At 41.2% G+C, this 18,637-nt stretch overlaps 1 pseudogene; it reads left to right on the top strand.

Moving 5' to 3' along the window:
- The first annotated feature begins 564 nt into the window (after nucleotides 1–564).
- On the top strand, nucleotides 565–1,242 carry LOC148036757 (putative anthocyanidin reductase pseudogene; annotated as a pseudogene).
- Nucleotides 1,243–18,637: the final 17,395 nt, after the last annotated feature.

An 18,637-nucleotide genomic window follows, 5' to 3' on the forward strand; every position in this document is an offset into this window, starting at 1 on the left:
AAATAGAAGAAGAGGGACAGGATGATCCAGACCTTCCTGATGCTTCCTTGTTTCTAGTTGAAACAGTTACTCCCTGGTATGCAGACATAGCCAATATCCTGGCAACTCAACTGTTGAGAATAGCAAATGATGTATGCCCATAGAGGCTGAATGTGTGCCCAAAAGAGGCTTGCCCATAAGTGGCTTTGTATGAGAGATATGACAAAGATGTATGCTCTAGAAGCTCTAAGAAGAGATGTCCAAAATCCCATATGCACAGTGAGGTACAGTGGTACTATCCAAAAAGCTATAAAGGCATGTACTTGACACTTATTTCAATGGAATGGTACTTTCACTTTGAGTCACTCAAAATTGTGTTTATGAGTCCAAGTTAATCTATCTTGGAACCTAATTCACTTGAGTTACAATCTCTTCTATCTATCATGTATCGTGTGTTTGATTTGCGTCCACCATAGCTAATTAGCTCTAGATCCGTATTTCTCAACATGGTATCAGAGCCATGGCTGAGCTAGGTAGCTACTGGTGTGTTTTCTTCTTCCTTGTAAGCTCTCAGCCGCATGATAGATGGCCCCTGCTGCAGTGGATCAATCCGGCCCTGAATTAGTGTGCGTTACAGGAGCATCTGGTCATTTGGGGACCTGGTTAGTGAAGCGCCTTCTGGAGAGAGGCTACAGGGTGCGCGCCACAGTCAGGAATCCAGATGACCTCCAGAAGACATCGATACTGCGTGAGCTTCCTGGGGCTAACGAGAGGCTGCAGATAGTGAAAGGGCAGCTGCTGGAAGAGAATGTATTTGATGAGGCCGTGTCTGGGTGCGATGGAGTGTTCCATTGCGCGAGCCCCACAGAATTCTCCTTCGAGGACCCCTACAGAGATTGCATCGAGCCGGCTGTGCAGGGGACCGTAAGCATCCTCAAGTCATGCTCCAAGGCTCCCACCATCAAGCGCATCGTCTTCACCTCGTCGGCAGCTGCAGTCAGATTCACTCAACTAGAAGACATCCCAGAGCAACGCATCAATGAGGACTGTTGGACGGACGTCGAGATGTGTCTCAGGGAGAAGCCTCATGGATGGCCCTACTTCGTGTCCAAGACCTTGTCTGAGAAGAAGGCCTTCGAGCTGGCGGAGGAGTACAATCTAGATCTGGTCACCATTATTCACACTGTCCTTTGCCTCAAACTGATTTATGTAATCACCTTAAGAAGATGTGTGATTTTGAAAGAAGATCCAACGTCAATGTAATGTCAAGCCATATAGCCATTAAGCCAAATGTCAAAACTCCATGTATCCAAGGCCATGATGTGCTATCAAGCCATGTATCCCAACAAGCCCAAGAGATATTCAAAGAGATATGTATCCATCTTAAATGCCTAAAACACTACAATACACATGATAAGCCAAAAACCTGTCATATGTATTTCAAAACCTATGTAATGGATCACCAAGTCATGTATGTCAAAAAGAATCTACCATGTCAAAGCAATGTATCAGATTATATCTATCGCATTGAGCAGAAAGATTGTGTCAAGAAAAATGGAGAAAACGCACATACCACACATCAACAAAAGGGATAAAGAGCACAACAAAGGAAAAGAGACTGAAGTCAAAGATCAAAGGTTGCCAATGAAGCAACAAAACAAACAAGGATGAAGAAAATATTTTCCGCTGTTGCAAACCAACAAAATATTTTTGCAAAAAAAAATTCCATAGAGGATCTTGAATTCCCCGAGTGGATCTGTTTCCCACAGTGGATTTAAAACCCTTACCAAGAATGTAAAGTTTCAAGCCTTAACTTGACTAGGCTGCCAAAGAGCAAGTCTCCTGGTCCATGTTTACATGTAGGGGGGGCAAAAGCCAGCAAGGGTAGAGACTCATCATTTGAGGGGGGGTGTTGAGAATAGCAAATGATGTATGCCCATAGAGGCTGAATGTGTGCCCAAAAGAGGCTTGCCCATAAGTGGCTTTGTATGAGAGATATGACAAAGATGTATGCTCTAGAAGCTCTAAGAAGAGATGTCCAAAATCCCATATGCACAGTGAGGTACAGTGGTACTATCCAAAAAGCTATAAAGGCATGTACTTGACACTTATTTCAATGGAATGGTACTTTCACTTTGAGTCACTCAAGATTGTGTTTATGAGTCCAAGTTAATCTATCTTGGAACCTAATTCACTTGAGTTACAATCTCTTCTATCTATCATGTATCGTGTGTTTGATTTGCGTCCACCATAGCTAATTAGCTCTAGATCCGTATTTCTCAACATCAACAGTATCCTCCTGGCATCTCAAACCGTGAGAAGAAGAAGCTTCTGTTAGAATCAGCCCCCTACACTTTGCTAGGTGGTGCACTGTACAAAAGAGGCAAAGATGAAGTATTGCGAAGATATGTTGCAGGGGATGATATTGGCATAGTATTGAAAGCATGCCATGACGAACTCTGTGGTGGACACTTCGTAGGAGAAGCGACAGCCAGGAAGGCTTTGTTTGTGATGCTTGTCAACGAATGGGGAAACCCACCAAAACAAGTGCCATGCCACTACAATCCATTCTTCCCCTAAAGCCGTTTGAGAAGTGGGGGATTGATTTCGTGGGTCCCATTGATCCACCTACCACACAAAAGCAGCATGCACAGGATGGGCCTCTCAATGCACAAAGCACGATCTATTCCTGTGCATTGCACCATAAGGCTCCCTGGCCTTCCTTCTTACACTGTATGCTGGCAGAAGGCGGGATGCACAGTTGCACCATCAAATTCATACAAGGCATACCACCTCTGCACAAGTGACGGTGAGGATTACATCAATGGGTTTCAAGAAAGGGCTGCCCTCTGTATCTATCAACCGAGTGTGAGACAGAGGGTGGGCTAAGTGTGACTGGTGTTTCTTCAATCAATTACCAAGAGGTGAGGATTGAGGGATGTTATGACCATTGGAGTCAGATACGTTCCCGTTCCCCTATACACCCATGGGCTGGGTTTCTGCCATCAGCACAAGACATGTCACTCTGTTCTGTACACTGCACTACAAGGCTCCATGGCCTTTCTCCTTGCACCTATACCAGACAGGGTTGGACGCACTGATGCACCATCAATTGTACACTCTGGTATACTCCCTCTGCACCATTCCCTTGTCGATTTCTAAACCGGGTGTGAGCTCTGGGTTTTTATCATTATTTCCTCAAGTGATGTTAGTAATGAGGCGAGTGACTGCTCTTTCATTCCATTTGAGTGCTCTTGAGTTGAGTGCAATATCCCTCGTCATCGATGAATTTCATGTGATTCCTTCAACCAGCTACCTTCCTGGGTGCTGCTGCATGGTCCCTGCCACGAAGCATGAAGGACCTGTGCTATGAAGACACCTTATTACCTCCTGCAGCCGACAATGACACAAGACGCAATCTCGATAGTCGACATTACTCCTCGGCAATTTGGGCCAAGTTTTTCTAATCCTACACCTCTTTTGCTTCTCAGTGATGGTTATGTCTTAAGTGTGGGGACGTTGTGGTTGGTCTAATGTGAGGTACCAGGTCCTGGATGTTTGATTTATCATTCCTACTAAGGTTCTAAGTGTGGAGACGCTTCCCTGTGCATCTATGTTGTATACCCCCATGCATATACCTTGCTATAATCATGCATCTATGCCGTGACTTCATTTTACCCTGATGGGGTCCCTTCCCCACCCTCTTCCATTCTATTTTACCCTGTCCTCGGGGTTGGTCCTTGACCGTTTACCTTTATTCTTTGTTTTGCAATATTTTCTATGCAAACGCACCCTACGTTCATCAGAATCCCAATCTAACCTTACAACCCTGTTCGTCCCTTTGAACTGCCTATTTTTCCTTTTTATCAACCCCTGTTCTGACAGATGGTTCTCAAGTTATTAATTTTTTAGGCAATTCCCGTAAAATGGACGGTTTTCCATATGAATGCATCTTTATTGCTTCAGAACCCTGATTTGATGTGCCAACCCTATCCTACCCATTTCTCCTAATATTTTTTCTTTTTAATCCCTGTCATTCTGATGCATGGTTGATCCGTTATTAATTTTTACGGGTTATTGGGCCTTTTGTGTCTATTTTTTACATTTTTTCATGTGAACCTGCCTATTTTCACCAGAATTCTGCTTTAATTTGATACCCGTATCCTGCCAGCCTTCCTCCCACTTTTTCCTATTTCCTCCCTCCTCTTTTGATTGTCGGATTTTTAGTTATTAATTTTTCTGAGTGTTTTCGGATGCATTTTTCGTGTTTTTTCCACATTAATCCCTCCTAATTCCTTTCAAACTGGGTTTTGATGCGCCAGCCTTGTGTATCCCTTTCTTTTGGATATTTTTCATTTTTACTATCTTCTATTCCGCTGCATGATTCTTCCCATATTAATTTGCGAGTCTATTTTCAGGTCTGTTTTTTGGGTTTTTCCCATGTGAACATGTCCTATCTTGCTTGGAAGTGTGTTTTGCCATGATAAGGTTGTAGGACACATTGTTCTGCACACTTTTCTTCTTTCCACCCTTCGTTCCGATGTGCAGATTTTCCGATATTAATATCCGTATGTGTTTTCGGGCTTGTTTTTTGTGTTTTTCCCATGTGAACACCCTGATTTTGCCTCAGACCCGGTGTTGCATGTTTCCATCATTTTTCTCTCATCTCCTAGCACATTTTTCCTTTTTACGAATTTTTGAATCGAGGAACGGTTTGGATTTTATTAATTTTTCTTCATTTTTCTCGTGTGACCGCGTTTCTCGTGTCGCGTGTGAACGTCCTTGTTTTTGGTTTTACGCGTCTCCAGACGCCCCCGTGGCGTCCGTGGCTCGTGCGTCACCGTCCTTGCCCTGTTTGACCTCGTCACTGCAAATTTTTTTACCCCTGCCCGCGCATGCGCACGGGACAGGGGTGCGTTTTTTGCCCACCCATTTTCCTTTTTTTATTTTTATTTTTCTTTTTTCATTAAACAAAAAACACAAAAAAAAAACACCAAGAAAAGGAAAAAAAGAGAAAAAAAAAACAACAAACAACAAGGACTCACAAAGGAAAAAAAAACACAAATAATCCTAATAATAATTAGTCAAAACAAAAAAAAAAGAGAAAAAAAAGAAGCAAAACACAAAAGCAAAAAAAAAAGAGACAAAAAAAGAGAAAAAAGAAAAAAGAAAAAAAAACACACACAGCATTCTAATTATTAAAAACAAAATATCTCATTATTAATTTAATTTAATTTTTTTAAAAAAAACATACCTACCTTACCTGTCGTCCCTGCGTCCCGCCCTGCCCTTCTTCTTTCCTCCTCCCCTCCTTCTTCCTACCCCTTCTTCTCCTCTCCTTCCTATTTTGGAGAGTAATGTCTCACACTTGTCAATACTTTCATCTAATAAAGACAAGGGCTTAATCGAGTATGCATAGTCAAGATGCAATCTGAGAAGTTTGTCAATTTTCTAATCTCTGCATGCAAAGTACATATATAAACATTTGTAAGAGGAATTGAGAGAATGGGATCCCGTATATCTTTCTTGTTTTTATATTTACTCATATCTATAGAGTCTTTAGGTAGGGTAAGTTAATCATGAATATATGTGTGCATCACGTGGGTTCAAAATAAGATATTTTTAAAATACCATTTTTATACATTTTTTACATATAGAAAGGTATAATATAAAGGGATTATTTACAAATTGAATAGGAAAGGGTTATGTTTTATTCATGAAAAATTCACAGATAAGGATATTTATAAATAGGCCTTGAACACATGTGATGTAGAGGATATATACATATAGTAACTTCCCTGAGGTCTCTAGTTTGGACTTGCTCTAATCTTTAGACCCAACACTTTCCATGCAATAAATACAAGGATATTTTGCATTTGTCCCATTACATATTCCAAGCATATATTTAATAGTTTTTAAGTTAGTGCTCATGTGCCATTCCACATCAAAACTACCAACCCCATCAACCACCAACATTTCTCCTTCACTTTGAGACTTAATAATGTTTGGAATACCTATATGGGTGAACAACCATTTTAGTGTTTGATGATACCAACCCACCAAATCTCCATCTCCAAACTGGAACTTATACATTGGATCTTGACCCCCACCACCATTGTTGTAGTCCAATACCTTGTTCATGATGTAAATGCTCACTCTTTCCATCTTTTATCCTTTTTGAATATATGCTTCATCTAACTTCAAGGTAAACTTCAAAACAACATTACATTCCCTCCTCCAACTTCTTTCATCTTCCACCTTCTTTCCTCCTCCTCTTCCTCCCTCTCCTCATCTTCTCTCCCCCCCTTGGCCGTCGTCCCTGTCGCCGCCGATGCTGCCGTCGTTGTCTCCGCCGTCTGTGGAGTCGCCGCCGTCGTCTCTGCTGCCACCCCAACCCGCCGCGTGCGCCGCCTCTTCCCACTCCTCCTCCTCCTCCACCACCTTTCTCGCCTCTTCCTCCTCCTCCTCCTCCGGGCAGAGGGCCACCCCTCCTCCTCCCACCCACCGGTAACCACCTAATATAACCTAACCTTAGTTAACATCTAAACTAACATTAGTTAAGTTAAGCTAACCCTAGTTAGTTCCCCACTAACCCTAGTTAGTTTTCCACTAACTCTAGTTAGAAGACCCTAACCCTAGTTAGATTAACTAAACCCTAGTTAGTCTAAACTAACCCCTAGTTAGACTAACTCACCTCTAGTTAGCCTACCCTAACCCCTAGTTAATTAACCTTATTGTAGTTAGCTTAACTCACCTACAGTTAATTAACCTACCTATAGTTAATTAACCTACCCACAGTTAATTAACCTATCCATAGTTAGCCTAACTTAACACTAGTTAGTCTAACCTAACCAACCTGACCCTAGTTAGATTAACTTACCTTTAGTTAGCCCCCTAACCCTAATTAGACTTACTGAACCTAGTTAACTTGACTAACCCTCCTGACTTAATTAACCAGACTAACCTAGTTAATTAGACTAACCTAACTAACTAGACTTAACCTAGGTAACCAGATTAACCTGACTAACCAGACTAACCTAACTCACTTAATTGATTTACTCAACTAAATTCACTTAATCAACCTTCTCTGACTAAGCTAACTTAATTCACTTAACCTACTCAGTTAGCCCCCCATTCCTACCCTTTCTCTTCCGTTATTTTCCTGCTGTGAACGGGTGTGGTAGCGGGCATTCACGCGTGAGGACGCGCTTCCGACTTGTCCGTGCGGTGGAGTGTTGCAGTTCGCCGTTCACACGCAGTTATCCTTCACTGTTCACACGCAGCCTCGGTACTACCTTTTATTTTTCCAATCCACAAATACATAAACATACATTAAAATAAACAGAAAACCTATAAAAATTTCAAAAATTCATTTAAAAATAAAAAAATATTGAATTTTTTTAAAAAAATTACCAACATTGCTGAAATCATTTGGAATATTTTTAAGGTGGAAATTAAATAATAATAATAAATTACAAAAAATTCAAAATCTGAAAATTACTTCAAAATTACATGTAAAATGAGTAAAATTCATTAAAAAATAGTAAAAATTCAGAAATAAATCCAAAAAAAATCCAAAAATTTTCGCAAACCCTCTTGTCCCTTTTGCCACTAAATTCTCAAGTAAAAAGGTTTCCATAAATGGAAAAATGTTTTTTGAAGCCAAAAATCCTAATTATAATACTTCACTTTATAAAAATTCATTTTAAATTCTACAAATCAAGTGAAAAATCATGGATGAATTACAACACATTTGCTAGATGGCTAAAAATTCACTGTTACACTTCATAACATATTCATGTGTCATATATCCTGATTTAATTATTAACAAATAAAAACAAGAAAGAAAAAAATAACAAAATAGATAAACCAAACCAAATAATATTCAAAATACAAACACATCTAAAATTCAAAGATGAAAAAAAACCACAAACAAAAAAATAAATAAAATAAAAATCAATTAAAATGAACCCTTCATTAAAATAATTTTCCCTCACTGCACTTTTTCCCTCTTTTTAATAAACACGCTTCATGGGATGGGCGCGTAAAGTCCTCTTAGTTGAAACTGATGGTCAAGGTTCTGGTTAGGTCCTGATGTATATTTTTATGGTATTATGGTTTGTTTATGTGCCACGATTACGGGTACGGTTTGTAGTTTTTCCTTTCTTTCTTGCCTGATACATGGTTTTGGGTGCCTGTTTGTTGCATCGCATGAAGTTTTCGATTGCATATGTGTAGAGGTCATGCTGAATTTTTTCTAGGATGTGGGTTGTTTGGGGTGGTAAATGGGTTAGTTACGTCTATGTGTGTGTCCTTATTTTGATTGATTTCTTTTTTATAGCCCTTTGGTTGTTTTGAAGGCATTCTTTGTGATTGTCTGTGTTGTGGTGTATGTGTTTTCCATCATCTAAATGGCATCTCATGCTCCTCCTCCTATCCAGTATGTCCCACTGGTCAGTAGGGATTATTCTTCCCTACTCGCTTTTAAGCCTATAGCGAAAGCAGGACTTGCGACTTTCATGGCTGCTTCATTCCCACTAATTTCCGATGATCCATCCATGTGTGATGAGTTCCTTGCATCATACAGCAAGAAGTCGAGCCTAGTTCATGGTGCTTCCATGATATTGACACCTTGGGGTTTAGGAAAGGCTTTGTTTCTTCCCTACAAAGGAGAGCCCTTTGTTACAACTAGACAATTATTCTCCAACGATGAGATTTTCAAGCTGTTACAAAAGCAGAACAAGGAAATTCTGGATGCCAAGAAAGTGATAAACACTTCAGGAGTATCTTTTTCCATGATCACTGATCCTCTTTGGAAGTTAGTCTGCCAGTTTCTCCAAGATAGGTTTATGCCTGCCAAAATATCATCCCAGTGTCCATTGATTGGAGTACTTACTTGCTTACAAAGATGGACCACCATTTTGTCAAAGTAACCAAAGGAAATGTTACAAATGTCACCTATGGTTCCTACCTGTATGCTTTCTTGACATACTCCGGCCTAAAGAAGGGTGTGCTACCACCTCCTCCATCTGATCCAGTACCTTCTCCACCACCTTTAGAAGAGTCAGAACCTATTGACATAGAGGATCTTAATTCCCCTCCTCCACTAATCATTCAGTGAAAGCGCTTGAAGCGTGTGGCAGATAAAACTCCTTCAGTTATTCCTTCAGTCACAATTCCTACTACATCTGGCAGTGACCTCCCTGCTTACCTCATACATAACAATTTGTTCAGAGCACATAGAAAGGGTTCCTTGGACATATCAGTCCCTTCCCTGAACAGTCTAGTATCAGAAGATGCTATTCCATTCCTCTGTAAAGACATCCAAAGTTCGATTGAACTTTCAGTGTGACAGCTTGTGCTCAACAGCTGTATGCTTCTTTTGATGAAGAACTGATGCAGTCCAAAGACAAGTTGCATAAGGCAACCTCATAGTTAGCCTTTGCTAAAGACACACTTGCAGATCTGTTTAAGCAAATGGAGCAGCAAACCCAAATGATTGAGACTCAAAGAGAAGAGATATCTTCTTTGAAGATTCAGTTAAGAAGCTTAGTCAGAGGTCACTAGAGTCTCAGAGGAAAAAGAGAGGATGTCCAAAGAAGCTCAAGATTTTGAGACTCTTTTAGATGCAAAACTCTCAGCCTTACAAACTGCTCATGACACAGTGGAATCACAAGCTTCCCAAATTAAGTAGTTGCAAGACCAACTGACGCAGTCACGGTTTGTTCCTCCAAGCCCCAATGTTTCTATGATTCCTTCTATCTCTAAGCAAGACTTGGCAGTTCTCTAGAGACAGGCCACATTGTGTCCATTGTTCCAAGATAAAGTGAAAAGATTGCAGTCCAGGATGGATTTGTTATGGTCAACATTTGAGCACTTCCAGGAGTATGTTTCTCCGGATCATTCTTTCTTTGTCCACTATCAATTGCAGAAGTTGTCCTTCTACATGAAGCTTTTAACGATGGATCTTTCTCTTCCAGAGGATGCTTGTAGTGGGGCTTGGTCTCCTAAGTTGCTGACAGAAGTGGTCCGTATGGTGTTTGAAGATTCTGTGATGATGGATACCATGTTGATGTCTTACATGTATCTACGAGGTGATCTGTTGATTCCAGATGAAGTAGATATGACCTGGTATGTGGGGGATGTGGTTTTGCAAGCTGTTTTGTATGTCAACTATTTGGAGTTGTGGATAGATGACATGTTCCAATGTTATTCCTCAAAAGTGGCTACTTGCCCTGACAATTCCTGGCACTCAATGATTGATTATGTGGTCCTAAATCAACGTCAGAACACAGCTTCTACCTATGTGCAGAGCACTAACCAACTGAGGGTGGATCTCTTAGCTCACCTTTCCAAAACCATCCATTTGATTCAACCTTTTTTTATGCCTACCAGAGAAGATCTGTCTTAGGTCCCTTTGTTCCTAGTCTATTGTACTATCAACAAATGGCTCATCGCTATGATACCTATCTTTCCCTTTATCAAACCAATTTAGCAACAATCTTACCTCTTCTTTTCCAACCTCAATCTTTTCCTCGAATTCCTATATTCACCTATTGTTCTTTTATTGAAGATCATATTTTTTCCCCTTCTCCACCATGCCCTTCTCCATCTATCCATATACCTTCTACTTTTCCTGTTTATCAATTAACACATTTCCTAACTGATTCCCTTAAATTTTCAGCCACTCCTTCTTTAACTTATTTCTCTTTTATGATTTTTCCTACCCATCTCTTCATCCTCTTTTACTTATTCCACTTCCATCTCCTACCACTTCTAATTCTCAACCCCCTCAGTTGGTTAGTGAATACGAAGGGTTTGATCAGCAGATTCTCAGAAGAAGAGGATGGAGCTTGATAGATTCTCTTACAAGACCTCAGATTAACTGGCCAATAATTCGAGGAGATTGGACAACTGCTAGTCAAGCATACCAGAACTACCTTCATTTTGCTCACCAATATTCGCAATCTCTAGATCCTTCAGTGAGATTGAGAGCTCATTTTGCTTGGTATCTAGCATACATGCATAGGCATTCCCATAATGATCAAAAGGCCATTCCAAAGCTTTGTATGAATGTCAATGCGAACATTGATTCCCAACATTTGGATGTCCTATATTTTCATGCCCTATGTCTACCTAGCAGATACCTTATTTTGCTAGAAAGGATGTGCTGCCTGCAGTTCTTTCAAAATCCTCCAACGACATTTGTAGATGAATCCTTCTCCATGGATTGTTTTCGAAACCACCCAGCCTTCAAAAGGGATCACCTTCATTGATGCCTTTGCAATGTATTTTGGATGATTCTTAATGAGATATATCTCTCTTTTTGGAGGTGTCATTCAGATGGTTGTGTTAGTGTTTGTGTGTGTTGTAATAATTGTATGTGATGAGTTCGTGCTGATTGAGAATAATTTGTTCGAGAGCTCTTTTCAAACTATTGATGGTGGATGGAAAGCCTATAGTGGAAAGCTGAAGAAAAACCTCTCATATCCTTTACAAATTTGTTATGGCTTTTAAATGATTATCAGATGAGTTAATGAATAACGAAGTTTTCCTTTAGTAGTTTTTTCTAGAGATACAGGTGATAAGTTCGGGTAGTGGTTTGGAGAAATTATTGAAGATCCTACGGAAGATAAAATTGAGCTCTTTAGTGAATTTATATTCTTCTTTTCCTTAGGTCGCGAGGACGCTTCCTTTCTAAGTGTGGGGATATGTTGAGAGTGGAAAAAGACTGAATTTTTGACTGATTTTTATTGTTTTTGAGGATTGAATGATTGATTTTTGATGGGTTTAGAGTGATGTATGGTTGTTAATGGAAGTATTTGAGAGTGTTTTGGATGATATTGATTATGTTTTGGAAGATCATGATGATTCTCACTGGAGATATGAATATCTATGATGTTCTGATAGGTTTTGTTGAGGTTTTGATTGGTTATGTATACCTTCTGTATAGCTTCTATTTTGTTCTGATTTTCTTCTGTATGAAGCATGGATTGATGACTGATGAAGATTGAGATCTTTTGGAAGCTTATTGAATAGTTTTTGATAGTTTGGAATGGTTTGAGTATGAGTTATGAGGTTCTGATGACCTTCTGTAGACAGCCTCTGTCTCTACTCTGTCTCTGTACTGTAACTATACTATAGCTGCTCTGGCACTATACTGTAACTGTTCTGTAGACCTTCTGTAAGTGTTCTATAGAAAGTATGCGTGACTTTGGAAAAGTTTTCTAACTTTTGAAAAGGATGAATCTAAGTTCAAAATATCTAAAACAAGTGGAGGAAGCAGTTGCTGAAGACTGAAGAGAAGACTGAGTGATAGTGACAATAGTGAGCTGTGAAGAGACACTGTAGTGGCTCTAGTGACTCTTCATATCAGACATACCTCTTGGGAGGTGCATCCACGACCTAAGAAGGATTATTGAGAGTTATTATGAGAGTATTGTAGTGAGGAGATGATGTACTATTGATAGAGAGAGAGAGAGAGAGAGAGAGAGAGAGAGAGAGAGAGAGAGAGAGAGAGAGAGAGAGAGAGAGAGAGAGAGAGAGAGAGAGAGAGAGAGAGAGAGAGCCAGAGATAGTCAATTCTATCAAAACAGTGTAACTGCATATGAGAGATTGAAAGAGAGAACTATGAAGACATTGAAGATGAATAATATGTGATTGATTTCCATTCAAAATATGGTGTATTCTTTTGTGTTCTTTGTTTTATTGAAGAATTCTATGAAGATGTTGAAGATTATGGTTGATTCTATCAAATCCGTGGGAGATATCTACTATGATGCTGCGTGAAGATTTGTTGTTTTCTTTGTTTTGATGATCAGAAGAATGAAATAAAATCTTGTTGATGTTACAAGATAGATTTTCTTGCAAGAGAATTCCCTTTTCCTTGGTGTTCCACTTGGGGCTCGAGGATATGCACAACTTGCCACCATGGATGAGCATCTGTATTCTTGTAAAAGAATGCTTGTTCAACATGAGTCGGTGTTTACTACAAAGAGAAGGAAGCAGAAAACAAGGCATCAAGAGGAAAAGCACAAGGTGGAAAAAAGGAAAAGGTGCCCTATAAGAGAGTGGACCCGAAAGACATCTAAAATCATGGGAACAACCACCAGGAGTACAAGACACAACCGTGGAAGCCGCCAGAAGCCAAAAGCAAGAAGGCACACCTTTAAATATAAAGGCATAGCCAAAACCTCTATAAAAGAGTGCCAGGCTCCCTCCTGTGTAATTTGTAACAATGAACGGGCGGTAGGACTAAGCTAGGAGGAGAGGAGGACAATGGGGAAAAGGGCCTATGGCCATGTAAGACACACCCAAAAGGGATTTAGGGTTTTGCATATAAAGTGCAAAAAGTAAATGAGAGCTCATTCTTAGCGTGTGGCAAAAAGCTTCTTCTTCTTCTTCTCTTCTCTTGTCTCCTTGCTTGTGCTTGAGTGAGGGAGTGTGAGAGAGTGAGGGTGTGAGGGTGTGAGAGTGAGGGATCGATGAGAAGAAGCTCCCCATCTCCTTTCTTCATCTTCTTCTCTTCTCTTCTCTTCTCTTGTCTCACACAACTATGGAGGATGGAGCTTGACAGAGAGGGATTGAGGTTGCTTGAGCTTGCCTCAAGGATTGTGGAGCTACCAGCGTGCAAGAGAGAGGAGGGTACTCGATCGAGCATCAAGCTGAGCTCACTACACCACATGGGTAGAGATAGCATGTCGACAATGTGAGAGGTAGCCATGGCCACTTGGCTTGAAACACTTGACTAATAAGCAGTCCGTAGGTGTCTCGGGGGTTGAGCTAGAGAGCTCCCTTCATTTTGGTTCCATTGTCGGGACCAATAGATTCAAGCCTTGAGGGCCACGAGCTTCGAGTTTCATCCCCGAACTGGTGCTTGAGGTAGATAGGAGATTTATTTATTTTAATCAATGAAACAAGTAAGTGTCATGTGATTCAACCCACTCATTGTGTAGACGAGTAGGATGATTCAACCCAAGCATTGTCCTGTGATTTTTGTTTGCATCAAGGTAGGATAGCACTAACAGATTGTGAGAAGGACAGTAGGGTTTTGCTGCTGTTAACAGGGCACAACCAGGAAAGAGTAGGAAAAAGATAGGATTCCAGGCCTAATGACTAAGGAGGGTGAGTTGGGATGTAAGGACTAACTAAGGAGGGTGAGTTGGGAGGTAAGGACTAACTAAGGCAGGACCCTAAAACCCTAATGATAGGGGGAAAGAGCTCATTTCTGTACACTGAGAGTGAAAAAGAGAGATTGAGAGAGAGAGAGAGAGAGAGGATTGCAGGTCAAGGAAAAGATCACGCCCATTGATTTAGAGCTTTCTGATCACCCAGGTAGATACAAACTTTCCTTGCTATGCATTTGCTCGATCTGGAAATTCTTGTAGGCAGCCACAACCATTACGTGGAGAAATCGGTCAAGATGCATTGTGACGTGCCATCGAGTTCGCAATCGGACCATTGTGTCCTAGTCTGACTCCTAGACTTGGGCAGTCGGCGAACTATCCAACTGGGAGTGTCAAACCATCTGATTCCAGGAGTTGGACCACCATCTTGGGTCCAATCGGACCACTCATCCAATCGGATACACCTTGACAGTCGGACTAACCATCCGATCAGACACCCACCTGTCTAATCAGACAACCTTTCCCAATCAGACCATCTAGCTGGTCCAGTCGGACCACCAATCAATCGGATGGACATCCAATTTCCGATCAAACCAAAAAATGTAATCAGACCACACAAAAAATTGGACCGACTAGAATCAAGCCTTCTGGGAATTGGACCAGTTGGGTAGGAGACAAAAGAACTAGGAATAGGACCACCCCCCAAGTTAGGACCAATTGGGACACATTTCCAAACACCCCTAGAAACCCGACCCGGCTCACCGAAGCCAAAGAACAGAGAAAACTACAATGGTGCAATCAAGAAGCAACCTCTAGCAGTCTGGCCAAGAGACCCTAACCTCACTTAGCACCATACTAGGTTGTGGACAAGCCAAGGGGATAGCCATACATGTATGATTGTTTTGTTTTGTTGGCACACCCCACAGTGATTACATTGACATAAGTGCACCAAAAAGATGGAAAGCCTGAATTTGCACTATGCACAATAGAGCACCTAGCACTTAGTGTACACAAGTTGAGGACTATTTTCAATAACAAGGAAGACACTCAAACATAATAACTCGAAGGAACCCACCAATAAGAGGAGACCCCAAAACACAGTTAGGTGCCTTAGAGCCCCATTAATAGGACCCTTAAAGACGACTATAGGACAGAAAGAACATCAAGATTGAGGGTAAAGTGTATTAGAGTTGCTCAGATTGATCAACAATCTCGCGGAGCAGGAGGCAAGAATGATGTCAGGAGCAAACCCAGACCAGGGAGACAATCAGCTGAACTTGGGTGAGTTTCCAGTCAGTCCAAGACATGGTCAATGAGTACGATCTGCTGGCCAAAATACTAATCCACGATAGGCCAGTAGAGAAGGTAGTGGCAAGCCTAGAGGAAGAGAGAAAAGTAGTTGAAAGCGCTACAGGGCATAGCAGCCTACAACTGTGATGAGCAGAGAGCTACGAAGCTGTAGTGCAGGACATAGATGTGCACAAAGCACGATGCATGCTAGCCTTAGTCGACAAAAGCAAGGCAGGACCAAACACGGAGAGAGAGAGTGCTAGAGGCAAACCTCACACCAAGCGAGCTTGTGTGACCAAGCGGCTCATGGACAACACGACTATTGAACAGAGTGCAACAACACTAGCGACCTCTCTACTCTCACGCCTAGGAATTACTCAAGGGGCAAAGAGACAATAAAAAATCCCTGCAATAGCTAAGCAACTAGACAAGTACTAGCCTACTAGCAACCTGTACAATTTCTAGAGCAAATTGAGTAAATTTGCGAGGCCAATGGTCTCATGGGCCTTGCACAATACTCCCAGGCGTTTGGGCTCTGTTTAGGCGATAAAGATAGGACATGGTACACCAGCTTAGATGTGGAGGAGTGGGCAAAATTTTCCCTACTAAAAGATCTCTTCATTAAGAGATTCTTAGAAGCAGGATACTCTGATAATCTCATAGTCTACCGATTGATGAACATCAGTCAAAAGGACAAGGAGGACATAAAGAGAAACGGAAGACAAAGGCGCATAAGGAAAAGCGCAAGTCAAAACTTTTGTAAAAGAGCACAAGTGCATCATGGTTTAATTCAAGGAGCGTTGGGTGCAATTTACAGAATGTGCAGTGAGGATTTGTACAAGGCTTTGGTAAGTAACTCTAGCTTGCAATGAGATGTGTTTAGGGTGGATGACTAGCTGAGAGAGAGAAGCTCTCAAAGTTCAAACTATGATAACCCCAGTTAGAGAACGTCAACCCCTAGCACACAGGACAAGGGGAAGAGTGTAGATCAAGGCCAGGAGCTAGCTGAGGTGAGAATGGAGCTACCACAACTGCAGGAATTGGTGAGGAAACCAACACGACTGCATGTCCAATGTGTGCATTGTGGCGGCAACCAACTTCCGGCTAAGTGCCAGAATCTTAGATCTAGGCCTAGTGCAAATTGTGGTAGGTTCGGCCATGATGCCATGCATTGTAGTTTGCCTAGGATTTTCCCCTATGTTCAGTAGTGCAATCCTCTGTCCCTAGGGAACATGCCTCCAAATTTCTTTGGAAGAGGAGCCCAGCTGGCACTCCTAGCACCAAATGATGCAAAGCCAACGATCCCTAGGATGAAGATCAGCCCGATGGGCATATCTAGACCACCAGGACCCTACATGACCCATCCACCGAGTGATGCTCTAGTCCATTATGTGGAAGAGCCTAACAAAGAAAAAGCCTACATGAACCCTTATGTCTCATTTGACGAAGAGGGAAATCTAGTCCTGATGGACTATTGACCAATATTGGTGATGGTGTTAGGTAGAGGTAGCTTATTGAACCTAACCTGCAAGTTCTACTCCTATCGATGGGACATGTAGTACATCATGCAAATTTTTCTTTCTACCATTATGAACCACAAGAGGCACTTTGCCTTTATGCTCAATGCTATGTTGCGGGTCATCACCTGTGCATACATAGCCATGTCTTTCAGATACCATGTCAGTAAACCAATCACTGTGAGGGGTCATGTTATTCGATGCCCCTGAATCAATGTATCATATTGCATCATCAGTGGATTTTTTAGCAACCATGTCTTTCACATACTGCATGGAAAATAATCTATCTCCTAAAGCGTCATCTGCATGACTGGACGTAGCAAAATGTCCATGTTGTTTGCCCTTCTGATTGCCTTGCTTCTTCCAGAAGTCCTTGGCAGTATGACCATACTTCTTGCAGTAATGACAATCCTTATCCTTATTCGGATTGTTAGATAGGTGCTGCTACTACCATGAGCCTCTGTCTCTAGGGTTAGATCTCCCCCTGCCTCTAAAGCCTCCACCACCTCTTGCATTTGGTACCTGCGAGTTGTTATTGCCATAGGATGAATTTTGATGGCCTCCTCTGCTAGAACCATACCCTCTACCATGACTGTCACAGCCACATTGATTGGAATAAAATAATGCATCCTTGCTTTTGGAACTGCTTGACCCTGTAGCCAAGCCAAGTGTAACCTCCTCATGGATAAGCAATGCAACCAGTTCATTGAAATTAGGCATTTCAGCCCGCACAGACATAGAAGTATCAAAAGACTTATACTCTGAACCAATCCATTCAGAGTCACATCAACCATATCTTCATCTTCAATCTGAGTGCCAACAGATGCTAGCTGATCCGCAATGGTCTTGATCTTTGTCACATAGTCCTGTATAGACCTACTCTTTTTCTCCATATTATTAAATTTATGCTTTAATTGTATCTTCCTGGCACTTGTAGTGGTGCCATAGTACCTGATCAAAATGTCCCATGCATCATTAGGAGAGCTGTAGTTCATTATCTGCATTACCATGGCATCTGATATACATAGAGACATCCAATACAACACCCTGTGAGCTCTTTCTGTCCAAGCTTGGTGTAATCGTCTTTGATCATTTGTAGGTCTCTCTGGGAGCTCAGGTTCGGCTTCTACTCCAGTCATCAAATCCCAATATCCTTTCCCGATTAAGAAGTTCTCCATGCAAAACTTCCATATGGCATAATTATGGCTGTCCAATTTCTCCCCCACAATTTGGGTAATATTGTCTATCATGTCAACATTTGCCATGTCGTATGTTCTGCCTGACTACTTGCAAGCCAAAAATCTTCATGACAATTCAATTTCAGCTTGCAACTGTTTATGACAGTTTTCAACACTCTATGTGCTCAGACAATCAGTATTTCAGTCTAAAAAATAATGATATATACATCTCCTGACACTTGGCAATCATCTAGATATGGCAGCCTGCATATATAGACTGTATTCACTGCATAACCAACATGTAGTCAAGTAGAATAATCATGTACAAATAAATAGTCTATAAGCATCAAATGATAGTTACCAGAAGTTTCTCTTCCATCCAAACAATAGAGTTTATGTGCCTCAAACAGCTCCAAGGCATCTCAGATAGTTGTTATTACATGCAGAAGTTGCTGAAAAGAATATGCCTAAGCATTTTTGGTCTGAGGCTGTTCATACTGTTGTTTATATTATGAACAGAACTCCCACACCTGCAGCTCATGGTATG

This window comes from Lygodium microphyllum, chromosome 4, assembly GCF_053477565.2.
Source record: "Lygodium microphyllum isolate KBCC chromosome 4, Lygodium_microphyllum_v1.1.10, whole genome shotgun sequence".
Lineage (NCBI taxonomy): Eukaryota > Viridiplantae > Streptophyta > Polypodiopsida > Schizaeales > Lygodiaceae > Lygodium > Lygodium microphyllum.